This window comes from Salvelinus sp. IW2-2015, linkage group LG25, assembly GCF_002910315.2.
Source record: "Salvelinus sp. IW2-2015 linkage group LG25, ASM291031v2, whole genome shotgun sequence".
Taxonomy (NCBI): Eukaryota; Metazoa; Chordata; class Actinopteri; order Salmoniformes; family Salmonidae; genus Salvelinus; species Salvelinus sp. IW2-2015.
The window spans coordinates 24,778,629-24,791,491 of record NC_036865.1 but is presented as its reverse complement, the minus strand read 5'-3'; the positions used below and the strand labels follow the sequence as shown (position 1 = coordinate 24,791,491).

Here is a 12,863-nt window from a genome sequence, read left to right as displayed (position 1 = left end):
AGTTCATATAAAGAAATGTAATGAATGTAAATTAAATAATTAGGTCCTAATCTATGGATTTCACATGACTGGTAGGGCACAGCCATGAGTGGGCCTGGAAGGCAATGACCCACCCACTGTCTCATACGATCCCGCAGGTGTTAAAGCCGGATGTGGAGATGCTGGGCTGGAGTGGTGTACACGTGGTCTGCCGTTGACCGTGGAGGTACTGCCCAAATTCTCTAAAATGACGTTGGAGGCGGCTCATGGTGTAGAAAGTGAACCTTTAATTTTCTGGCAACAGCTCTGGTGGACATTCCTGCAGTCAGCAGCCAATGCACGCTCCCTCAACTTGAGACATCGTGCATTGTGTTGTGTGACAAAACTGCACATTTTAAGAGTGGCCTTTTTATTGAACCTAGCACAAGTGCACCTGTCATGATCATGCTGTTTAATCAACTTCTTGTATGCACACACTTGTCAGGTTGATGGATTATCTTGCAAAGAGAAAATGTCACTAACAGGGATGTAAACAAATTTGTGCACATTTGTGAAAAAATAAGGTTTTGTGCGGGAAGAACATCTGTTGATCTTTTATTTCAGCTCATGAAACATGACCAATACTTACATTGCGTTTATATTTTTGTTCAGGAATGTTGCTTTATAACATCATGTGCAGTTTAAGCTGCAATAAAATAAGAATTTAAAATTAAAAGCATATTGAAAGTAGCTTACAAAAGTGGTTGCATCCCAAGTTCAAATTTTGTCAGTCACACATTCTGATTCAAGATGACGTCTCCCGAGTGGTTGCAGTGGTCTAAGGCACTGCCATTACATGCTAGCTGCGTCACTACAGATCCTGGTTCGTACCGGGCGTGTGTCGCAGCCAGCCGCTACCGGGAGACCCATGAGGCGGCGCACGTTTGGCCCAGCGTCGTCCGGTAGGGAGGTTTGCGCAGGCCGGGATGTCCTTGTCCCATCGCTTTAGCGAGTCCTGTGTGGCCGGCGCAGTGCACGCTGACACGGTCGCAAGTGTAAGGTGTTTTCCGATACATTGGTGCGGCTGGTTTCTGGTGAAGCGAGCATTTAGTCAAGAAGCAGTGCGGCTTGGCCGGGTCGTGTTTCGATGTGCAGGGCTCTCGACCTTCACCTCTCTCGTGTCGTATGTTTGCAGCGTTGGGACAAGACGTAACTACCAATTGGTTACCATGAAATTGGGAGAAAAAAAGGGGTAAAAAATATATACACTATCGTTCAAAAGTTTGGAAAGCCACAAGGGAGGAGAACTAAAGACATCTGTACCAGCCCAAATACCCTAATACCACATTAATTAGAGCCATAAGGGCGAAGAGTATGGAGGAGTCACTGAGTAAGAGAGCATTCCTGGAGAGTAGGCATTCTTGCCGCACCCCCCTACTTACCACTGACAGATTTTATAAAAGTGACAAAAAACACCAGCTCGATAACTAAACTATCTCTTATTGAACCATACGCACATCAACCACCTACAGAATAGAGCCTTAGGGAACTAGACATCTGATACCACCTCACTCAACCAATATACAAAATACTAGATATAAATTAAAGAAACATTCATAGAAAGACTAGACATCGACCACGCTCTCCAAATCTACCACTAAAGATTAGAGACCCAACAAGGGAGACTAACATCTACCATAGACCCACTACTTCCGACTATCAAAAATTTAGAGACGCCAACCAAGGAACTAACAATTCAGTCTACCCAGCCCTCTGAGAATTACTACCACTAACAGATTAGAAGTATAAGAGTAGAGTAACTAAATCTTAAATACGCAACCCACAACTCTTATCAGTGAAATACACCAACGAGACTTAAGACATTCTACCACCCCCACTAACCACTATCAGATTTAAGCTATAAAGAGGACTAGACCATCCACAAACCCCAAACACCACCATATGACATTATATTTAAGATAGCCACAGATAGAGAGGACTTAGATCATCTTTACCACATGTCTTACCAGTATATAAACGGATCATTAAAATTAGCACTAATAAGGTGAAATATTTACATAGGCGTGCAAGAGGCGCCATTTAATCAGCAAGCCAATACCACTTCTTCACTAGCCATTATGTCTTCACACACTGGCACGTATCTTGATTTAAGCTGAATCCAGTTTATAATTTTTAGAAAAAGGCTAATTGATCAGCTCATAGTAAGAAAGGGATAACTAGTAATTTATGTCATACCAAAGAATATAGAAAACCTAGCCTCCCTTAGTACAGCGTGTCTAATAATCCTAATTCCAAAGTTAACAATCCCACCAACGATCAGATTAGAGTGAGACTATAAAGAAACCCTAGGACTACACCAGCGCCCCCCAACCAAACAACCATATTCAGCCAGTCAATTAATATAAAAGAGAAATTCAGTAAGAAATGCGCCATGTCAAAGGAAATTGAAGACCAGATAAAGTTTACTACTATGCCTAACCCACCCCAAAGAGAATCTGTACCCGAAACCCTTTATCAGAGCTAGGTAGAAAGCCATACAAGGATGATACTTTATGACAGTTTTAATCTACCTAGCCTCTCCTCCCGAACCTGTTACCCCTACAAAGGCATAGAAATAAAGCTATTTAGAGAGAGCACACTATGAACCCAAAAAAAAAGAGAGATCTATACGATCTACCAACCCACAGACCACAAATCAAAATTAGAGCCACAAGGGAGACTAGAACTGGATGGTAACCAAAGTGTGACCGGCATAGTAGGGTGTCTGTACCATTGTTAGGTGCCCGTAATGACAATTAAAGCATTTGAATCTCTTAAAGTGTTCAAATTTAGGAAAAATAAGGCTGGGAGATTTAATTGCCGACGCAATACTAGGATAATCATGCTCGGAATCTTCTGGCATATTCTTTATTACAACTATTGCATTGTTTTCTCATCATCCAAAACTTGTAAATTAAAGGTATATACTATCGAATGAATATTTTTATACTTGTATGAACTCGTGCTCTACACAATTGAACCACATTATGAGCAGGACTTCCCCAGAGTCCTGACGATTTCCTGTGAGTATTGTGGTGCAAATGTGCCAAAACAAGCATCTCCTAATACAGATGTAGGAATCCGCTCGATTGAAGGGAAGCCATTGCTATACGAAGGAGCGAAAAGAACGTACTGTACGCACTTCGGTATCCGAACTCGGTTCATAGCTAAGCACGGGTAGACATATGCGAATTTCGATACAACGTACTCTATACTATACCTACAACCTAATTTTTGTAACTCACCTTATTTATATTCTATATTATTTGAGTTAGCCACAAAGAGTAATAATATGATATTATGAGATAAATATAACCATTTTGGATGTGCAAACAATAGACACGTATAACCAACTTATATCTTAATATATCAGTCATGTAGTAATCTTAAACAACCAACTTAGTCTCTATCGCACTAATCCTATAAAGGATTATAACAACAAAAACAGCCACAAAGGATGAACGTGTGCATCATTAGGTAAACAAGAGCTTCTAGACTCAAGCTATGTAATGTATAATTCGCTTACCTACCAAGCAAAAACCACCATCTAATCAAGATTAGAGCCATTTTGAATAGAGGAGCACTAGAGCTAACGCAAATAATCTACCACCCTACTTGAAGCCACTATAACCATACATAGACCATCCTACCGAGGGAAGGTCTAGCACCAATTTACATTGGAGTCAGACAGTCTACCCGGAGCCTAACAGCTACCGTGACCTAAATCAGATGTATGGCCTAGACCATGTACCAGGCGAGAGCGTAACACCACGTTCCTACTCTAGAGCAAGGACCCCTTACTAAGTCTCACACTATACAAGTCAAGTGTGACAGCCCATAAGGGGAGTCTAGATATCTACGACCCCACGCTAGCCGAGCATACTCGATCTTAACGTATCAACAAAGGTGAGAAGCTCAGAAGCATACTATCATCTTACCACTCTATCGAGATCTGACCTGATAAAGGGAGAAATATGTAAGACGATTTCAACCACCACAAAAACCCAACTATCAGTATTATCGTAACACGAAGAGATGAGTACAATCGACTGCCGAAACGCTCGCGAGACTACCTACATTCAGGCATTAGCAGTCAAGAGAATCAGGAGGACTAGAATCTACCAAACGGCAACAACCACCTTATTCAGGATTAGAAGCCATTAGGGGGAGAGCTAGACATACACCAGCCCACACCACCATATATCAAAATAATCCGACGCCCAATAGTGAGGACTAGACCTAATAAGGCGCTATGGACTAGCATACCTCTACCTGGCCCAAACGGTGAGCCTACTTACACATCATAGATTATAAAAGGGAGACTAGGACATCAAACCAAACAACCACAAAACCGCTATCAGATCTAACGAGCCCACAAGGGAAGCAACCTAACGACAACTACTACCACAAGACCCAACCTACCAACAGAATCAGATTAGAGCCACAAGGGCAGACGTTCATGTACATCTACACCCCACCTAAATCCACAACCTCATTATTCCAAGAAGCCATTCAAAGGAGGAGACTAGACAATCGTACCACACTAAGAATCTGCGCACTATCAGATTTAAGCCATAAAGAGATACTAGACCATACAAGCCACCACAAAACCACTATCACTATTAGAGACACAATGGAGGAACTAGACATCTACCACAGCCCCAACTACACCACCGAGCTATTCATGATTTAGAGTTATAAAAGGGAGACTAGACATCGGAACCATCCCCACCAACCCACCACTCACGATTTAGAGAAGCCATAAAGGAAAACTAGACATTCGACCAACCCCTACTACTCCTATCCATATCATAGTTTATAAAGAGACTAAGAAAAACGAATCTTATCAACCCACGAACCTACACTATCAGATTAGTACGCCCAAATATTCAAGACGACCATATGCACATCTCACCAGAACCGACTATTCCACTACAGATTAGAGTTTATAAAGAGGACTAGTCTGCAACTCTTACTCTGGCCCCACTGGCTACCACTCATAAGATTATAAGCTAGGCCACAAGGAGACTCTAGAGGCAGGCTACCAGCCCACTACCACTATCAGATTAAGAGCATAAGCAGACTAGATATCACGAACCCCTACTACCAACCATAAATTAGAATCCACCAAAAGGAAGTTAAGAGCCATCGTAGGGGAGACTAAGTAGTCTACCAGGAGTAGAAAGCCCAGTTAGGGAGACTAACAGTCTTACCCACCCCAACACCACTATCAGATTAAATTATGCACAAAAGGGACTAACATGCGAACCAACCGCGACTACCACCATCCAGATACGCCATAAATAGCGAGCTAAGCACAATCGAACCAACCACAAAACCACTATGCAGATTTAGAGACACAAGGGAGAAGTAGGCATCTTGCCCACGCCCACTGACCCACTATCCCCAATTTAGAAGGTCAAACAGGAGGACTAGAGAAAATCGTACCCAACGGCAACAAAGACCCACTATCAGATTAGACCATTAGGGAGGACTAGAATCAGCTACCGTATGCCAACAAACCAATATATAGAATTAGAGCCATGAATGTGTAGACTGAGAGTCGCAATAAGGTGTACAACTAACATCATTACGCAGCGCCTCACTACCCCACTATTGTCATATTTGAATGTAGAAAAAGACTACTACATTCTGAGAGCGAGCCCAACAATATAACATCAATTGAAGCCAACAGGAGAATAACGAGTCTAGATCCATTCCCTCAACTGACCACTGAACAGATTTAAGCATAAGAGTAGAGCTAGACCATCTCATACCACCAACCAAAAAACCACGTGATCAGATAGAGACAGCCTAAGTCGAGAAGTAGGCAATACTGACCACTCCACTACTTACCACGTAATCAAAGATAATCTATAGTTCAAACAGGAGACTAGAAAATATCTTACCAAACCACAAACCACTATCAGACTTAGAGCCATGTAGGTGTTTGGTCGGAGTACGCTATATCAGTTCTACCACCCACCACCAACTATGATCAAATTAGAGGCCATAAGGGTAGGACATAGAGCAATTAAGGAGACTGTCACAGGAACAAGCTACCAGCCCACTACCAACTATCAGATTAGATTAATAAAAGCGAAGACTAGACATCAACCAAACCCCACAAACCGCTATCAGATTAGAGCACCAAGGGAGGAATAGACAATCTACAGCCCACTTACAACTATCCAAGATAGAGCACAAGGAACTAGATTATCTAGACCCCACTACCAACATCATATTAGAGCCCCACAAAAGGAAACTAAGACATCTACCATAATCTACCACTATTCAGATCTAGAAGCCGTGATAAGGAGACCTAGACCATTCAACCACCACAAAACCACTATCAGATTAGAGACCACAAGGGAGACTAGGACATCTACCACCCCACTACCCACATCACCCCCCCCCCCCCCCTGATGTAGAGCTTATAAAGAACAGACAGACGACCACTCCCCACAACCACCAGTCAGATTAAGATGCCATTAAAGGAGATTAGACACGACCACCCCACTATCACTATCTAATTCAAGATCTGATATCTTATAAAAAGGAGAACTAACACTATCTAGAACAACCCACCATACCCACATCAAATTAGAGCCTAATTATTGGAGGACTAACATCTACCCAGCCACTTAACACCACTCTCAATTAGATTAAATAAATAAAAGAGACCTAAGGACATCTACCTGCTAGCCTCAAATCCCTGCCCCACAAACGCAAACCATATTAAAAGATTCAAGAAAGCCCAACAGAGGTGAGACTAGACATCTAACCAGCCCACACTACCACTATCAGATTAAGCCATAAGGAGGGACTAATTATCTACGACCCCACTACCACCATAATATTAGAGCCACAAAAGGAGATTAGAGCCATTAGGAGACCTAGGATATCTACAAGATGTAGACCATAGGAGAACTAGACACTACCAACCCACTTACAACAACAACAGATTAGGAGATCATAGAGAAGGAACACATTCAGACCACAACCCAACATACCAACACATACCGTTTTAATTAATTAGAAGCCAATATAAGGAGACTAAGACGATCAACCTATATCCACATATATATTCTATCAGTACAGATTAGAGACACACACGAGCTACAAAGGCATCTGCCACCCCACGACCACTATCAGATTAGGAGTCGTCAAACAGAGGAGACTAGAAATCTATCCAACGCCACAAACGCTCACTATTCTATGCAATTTAAGAGCCATTAGGGAGGGACTAGACATCTCTATCCACCCACAACCACTATATGTCGAAATAATTAGAGCCATAGTGGGCAGACTAGCAGCAATTCAATAGCGAACGACCTCAGACAATCTACCACGACACCCGAGCTACCCACTAATCAGAATTAGAGTGTATTAAAGTGAGATACTAAACATCTACCAGCCCACTATAAACATATCTAGGATTAGATCCACAAGGAGAATAGACATCTACACATTCCACTACCACTAAGATTAGAGTAATAAAAGGAACTAGACACATCAACCAACCCACAACCCCTTATCAAGGATAGAGCCAACTAAAGGGAGACTAACATCTACCACCACTACAACTATCAGAATTAAGCCACAAAAGTGAGACTAGTATCTAACGACCCACTACCAACCATCATACTTAAGAACCACAAGGGAGACTAGACAACTACCAATATCTACCACTATCAGATTGAGAGCCATAAAGGAGACGAAGACATCAAACCACGCGACAGCAAAAACCACCTATCAGATTAGAACACAAAGGTAGGACAGACAATCTACCTCCCCACTACCACTATGTCAGAATTAAGGTTATATAGAGGAGACATAGAGCAATCCGACAAGCGCATCACCACTTACCGACCATAGCGCGGCATCAAATTAAGAGCCATAAGGGAGACTATGACAGTCGAACCACCCCAGCTAGCCACTGACAGGATTAGGATTTATAAAGGAAACTAACATCTAGCAACCGCCACAAACCACTATCAGATTAGAACGCGAATAGGGAGACAGAAACATGCTACACCAGGCCCAACTACCACTCTCAATTAAGAGTATAAGAATGGAGACTTGACCAGTGCTCCACCAGCCCACAACCACGTATAGATTCAGATACCACAAGAGGAACCTTAACATATCTTATACGCACGACCGACTACCCCACTATCCAGATAGAGCCATAAGGAGACTAAGAATCTACGACCCACATATGCCCATCTGTATAGAAATAATTAGAAGCCACAAAGGGAGATTAGAGCCATAGGGACTAGACATTCTACAGAATTAGTAGCCTTAAGGGAAACCTAAGACATCTACCAAACCCCCCCACTACCACTAATCAGATTAGAAGTATTAAAAGAGGACTAACAACTACCACATCTTACCAATATCCAGAATTAGAGCCCATTAAAGGAGATATGAACTGTAACTCATTAAAATCGTTGTTGCATGTTGAATTTATATTTTTGTTCAGTTTATACTGTATATGTCTGTCAATCAAGCTGAACAAGAAAGTAGTGATGTCTTTAATATCATGTCTTCAGTGTCAAATCATTCAACACACTGAAAACTATAGCCATCTTTATAACTTTGCCTAGCCTATCACTGAGGGCAGGGCGTTCACTTCAAAAGCCAGGCACCAAAGGATTGCTGGCAATAGCCACATCACACACAAACACACGGACACATACCACTTCGGGTGATAAAGGTACTTATAACCCTACATATACTGTATTTATGGATACCATTAAAAACAAAACTGCTATAAAGAAAATAGCTGACTGCGGAGTAAAAAGCCTGAAGGACCCAATTTCCTTCCGCAGCACCTGACGGACACAGACACAAGCAGATTGCTTTCCAGCACCAATTTTTGGAACCGGTGAAAAACGGCCACTGCGGCCGCTCTGTGGTCTGAGATGAGTCATAAATCTTCCTTTATCTCCTCCGTGGTGGGAGCAGAAAAGGATGAGTTGCTTTTTTCCATCTCATTCACATGTCTATCTGTCTGTTATCTGTGACCTTGAGCAAAGATTACTGATGCCCTGTCGGTGATATATGACACATCACACAGGCCAGCTTTTCATCCATTGAATTAACCCAGAGAGAGCGAGAGTGAGAGCGAGAGAGAGAGAAAAATGCTAACCTGACTGCTATCAGCCAGGTGGATTTCTCACTGTTCATTTGTGCTCATATCCCGCCTCTCTCCATCCTTCTCTCCCACCCCCCTACATATCTCCCTCCCGCCCTCTCTCCTTCCCCCCCAACCGACATTGAGCAGACTGGCAGAGAGAATTATGGGTAGCCAAGTTTGGTGGCAAATTGTTTATCTGATCTCTGCACGTCTCTGTGTTTTATAATCTAGTGTGTGTCGGCCCTGTCTCGTCCTCATAACAAATAGTACCTGTCAGTCCAGCCCTCTCCTATCTGGGCCAGAGGTAAAGAGAGGGGTAAGTAACCGCACGGAAGAAAATACATCTCCTGGACAAAATACAAAGAGATTTCTGGTGAGTGATGATATGGGAGATTCTAGTAATGATGCCTCAAAAGAAACAAGAAATAAAGATAAAAACAGACAAAGATTAAAGAAACAAATGACTGTACATGAAGTGTTAACAGGTTACGTATGTCAAGAGAGAAGACTAGCCTAGTGAGAGCAGGTTGAAGTATTACAGTACTAGTTGTGTTATTGTCCTATCAACTGGGGAATACTAAAGTCAGTCCATACATTGAAAGGAGCAATGGCACGAACAAGACATAATGCATAACTTTTTAAACGTCCAAATAATGGTGCTGTAAATGAACTAGACAAATGGCAGTGACCACTTTATTCCAAAACAAAATGTAAAATCATCCGTTAGGCCAGCCAGGACTGCTACAGTATTGGGACTTAAAAGGCTCTACATTACAGAGTAATTACCGTTCCTCTCCAGACTCTACGAGTTCATTAACCGCAAGCTAATCGCTCTCAAATTGGCTCATCTTCAGATCCGACTGAATAAATTGCATTCAGTTCAGTAAAAACTGTCTGTTCTGTTTTTCATAAAGGGGTCGTTGAGCAGATATAAAAGGGGTTGTTGAGCAGATATAAAGGGGTCGAAGAGCAGACATAAGGGGTCGTAGAGCAGACATAAGGGGTTGTAGAGCAGACATAAGGGGTCGTTGAGCAGATATAAGGGGTCGTAGAGCAGACATAAGGGGTCGTAGATAAGACATAAGGGGTCGTTGAGCAGATATAAGGGGTCGTAGAGCAGACATAAGGGGTCGTAGATAAGATATAAGGGGTCGTAGATAAGATATAAGGAGTCGTAAAGCTGAACAGTCTCTACAAATATTTTTTTCTTCTTTGTGTTTTCGGAGCGATCCCACAAGCTCAGAAATAAAATATGACACGACGTGGGAAATGGTGTGAACCATTATCATAATGGCAGTGCTCATGATCTATTTCATTTTATATGCAGTCTTTAACCCAAACAAAACGAACTCTCTCCTTACGCTATTGCTGCACATCCATTTACTATAAACAGATATGCTCATACTTCTATAACCTAAAGAGCAGTCCTCAGAGCAGTATTCCTAGGGAAAGATCAACAAAACGAAGTCTAGACAAGTCACAGTACCTTTATGACAAAACAAGTCACATACTGTAAACTAAACCAAAGCTCTGCAGGATACGGTGCATTCGGAAAGTATTCAGACCACTTGACTTTTCCACTTTGTTAAGTTACAGCCTTATTGTAAAATGTATTAAAAAAATTACAAATGTATTACAAAAAAAAAAAAAAATGAAATATCACATTTACATAAGTATTCAGATTCTTTACTCAATACTTATTTGAAGCACCTTGGCAGTGATTACAGCCTCGAGTCATCTTGGGTATGACGTTACAAGCTTGGCACACCTGTATTTGGGGAGTTTCTCCCATTCTTCTCTACAGGTCCTCAAGCTTTGTCAGGTTGAATGTGGAGCGTCACCTCACAGCTATTTTCAGGTCTCTCCAGAGATGTTCGATTGGGTTCAAGTCTGGGCTCTGGCTGGGTCACTCAAGGACATTCAGAGACTTGTCCCGAAGCCACTCCTGCGTTGTCTTGGCTATGTGCTTAGGGTCGTTGTCCTGTTGGAAGGTGRACCTTCACCCCAGTCTCCTGAGTGCTCTGGAGCAGGTTTTCATCAAGGATCTCTGTACTTTGCTCCTTTTATATTTCCCTCGATCCCGACTATTCGCCCAGTCCCTGCCGCTGAAAAACATCCCCACAGCATGATGTTGCCACCACCATGCTTCACCGTAGGGAAGGTGCCAGGTTTCCTCCAGACGTGACGCTTGGCATTCAAGCCAAAGAGTTCAATCTTGGTTTCATTAGGCCAGATAATCTTGTTTCTCATGGTCTGAGAGTCCTTTAGGTGGCAAACTCCAAGCGGGCTGTCATGTGCCTTTTAGTGAGGAGTGGTTTTCGTCTGGCCACTCTACCATAAAGGCCTGATTGGAGGAGTGCTGTAGAGATGGCTGTCCTTCTGGAAGGTTCTCCCATCTCCACAGAGGAACTCAGGAGCTCTGTCAGAGTGACCATCAGGTTCTTGGTCACCCTACTCCCCCGTTGCTCAGTTTGGCCGGGCGGCCAGCTCTAGGAAGAGTCTTGGTGGTTCCAAACTTCTTCCATTTAAGAATGATGGAGGCCACTGTGTTCTTGGGGACCTTCAATGCTGCAGAAATGTTTTGATACCCTTCCCCAGATCTGTGCCAACACGATCCTGTCACGGAGCTCTACGGACAATTTCTTTGACCTCATGGCTCGGTTTTTGCTCTGACATGCACTGTCAACTGTGGGACCTTATATAGACAGATGTGAGCCTTTCCAAAATCATGTCCAATCAATTGAATTTACCAAGGTGGACTCCAATCAAGTTGTAGAAACATACTCAAGGATGATGAATGGAAACAGGATGCTCTGAGCTCAATTCAAGTCTCATAGCAAGGGTCTGAATACTTATGTAAGTTGAAGTCGGAAGTTTACATACACTTGATTGGTGTCATTAACTTCATTTTTTCAAACCACTCATCAATTCTTGTTAAAATAAACTATAGTTTGGCAAGTTGGTTAGTACATCTAACTTTGTTGCACGAACTAGTAATTTTTCCAACAATTGTTTACGACAGGATTATTTAACGTATAATTCACTGTAATCACAATTCCAGTGGGTCAGAAGTTGCATACGGTGGATCAGACGTGACCCTGAACCGGAATGGCGATGACTAGGAGTCCGCAATAGTTTCCATTCTAATCTTACCATCCTTAGTTTAAACTCATTTAGCTTTAGTCAAAAAGTCAATGGATGGCTCTCAAAAGGCACATACAGGTGACTATTTTTTACCCGGATCGCAGCGCGAGGAGGAAAAAGCCTCCAAGAAGCAGCTGCTTAGATAAAAGCTAGCGCCATAGCCAGGAGAAGACGGACCGTTCCTCCGAGGCCAACGCAGCCACCTCACGACATCTGTCGAAGAATCTTTTTGAGTGAGGATCCAACGTATAAACTGCAACATAAACTAGATGCAATTAACGCTCAGCTCATGTGCGGATAGGGGGCAAGGTGAACATCGTGGAAAGTGTATTGCCTGACATAAACAACACGTAATAACGCAAGGGGCGGTCTGACGAGCAGAGGGGCGACTCTATCAAGGAAAACTTATTGACGAACGACATGGAAACATAGCAGTATGCAAAAAAAAAATAGAGGCGCAGTGGAAGAGAAAAAGAGGATGGAAAACAGGGGCGAAGGATTGTGTGTCTCTATAATCTGGGGAAAAGAAAGAGGGACATGCCACTGATGACCGCTACCG

The 12,863-nt window shown here is 42.6% G+C and overlaps 1 protein-coding gene across 1 annotated transcript in view; it reads right to left on the bottom strand.

Moving 5' to 3' along the window:
* LOC111951744 (leucine-rich melanocyte differentiation-associated protein-like) overlaps window positions 1-12,863 on the bottom strand; it is a 399,153-nt gene that overhangs the window by 174,042 nt on the left and 212,248 nt on the right. The gene's annotated exons all lie outside the window — the stretch shown is intronic.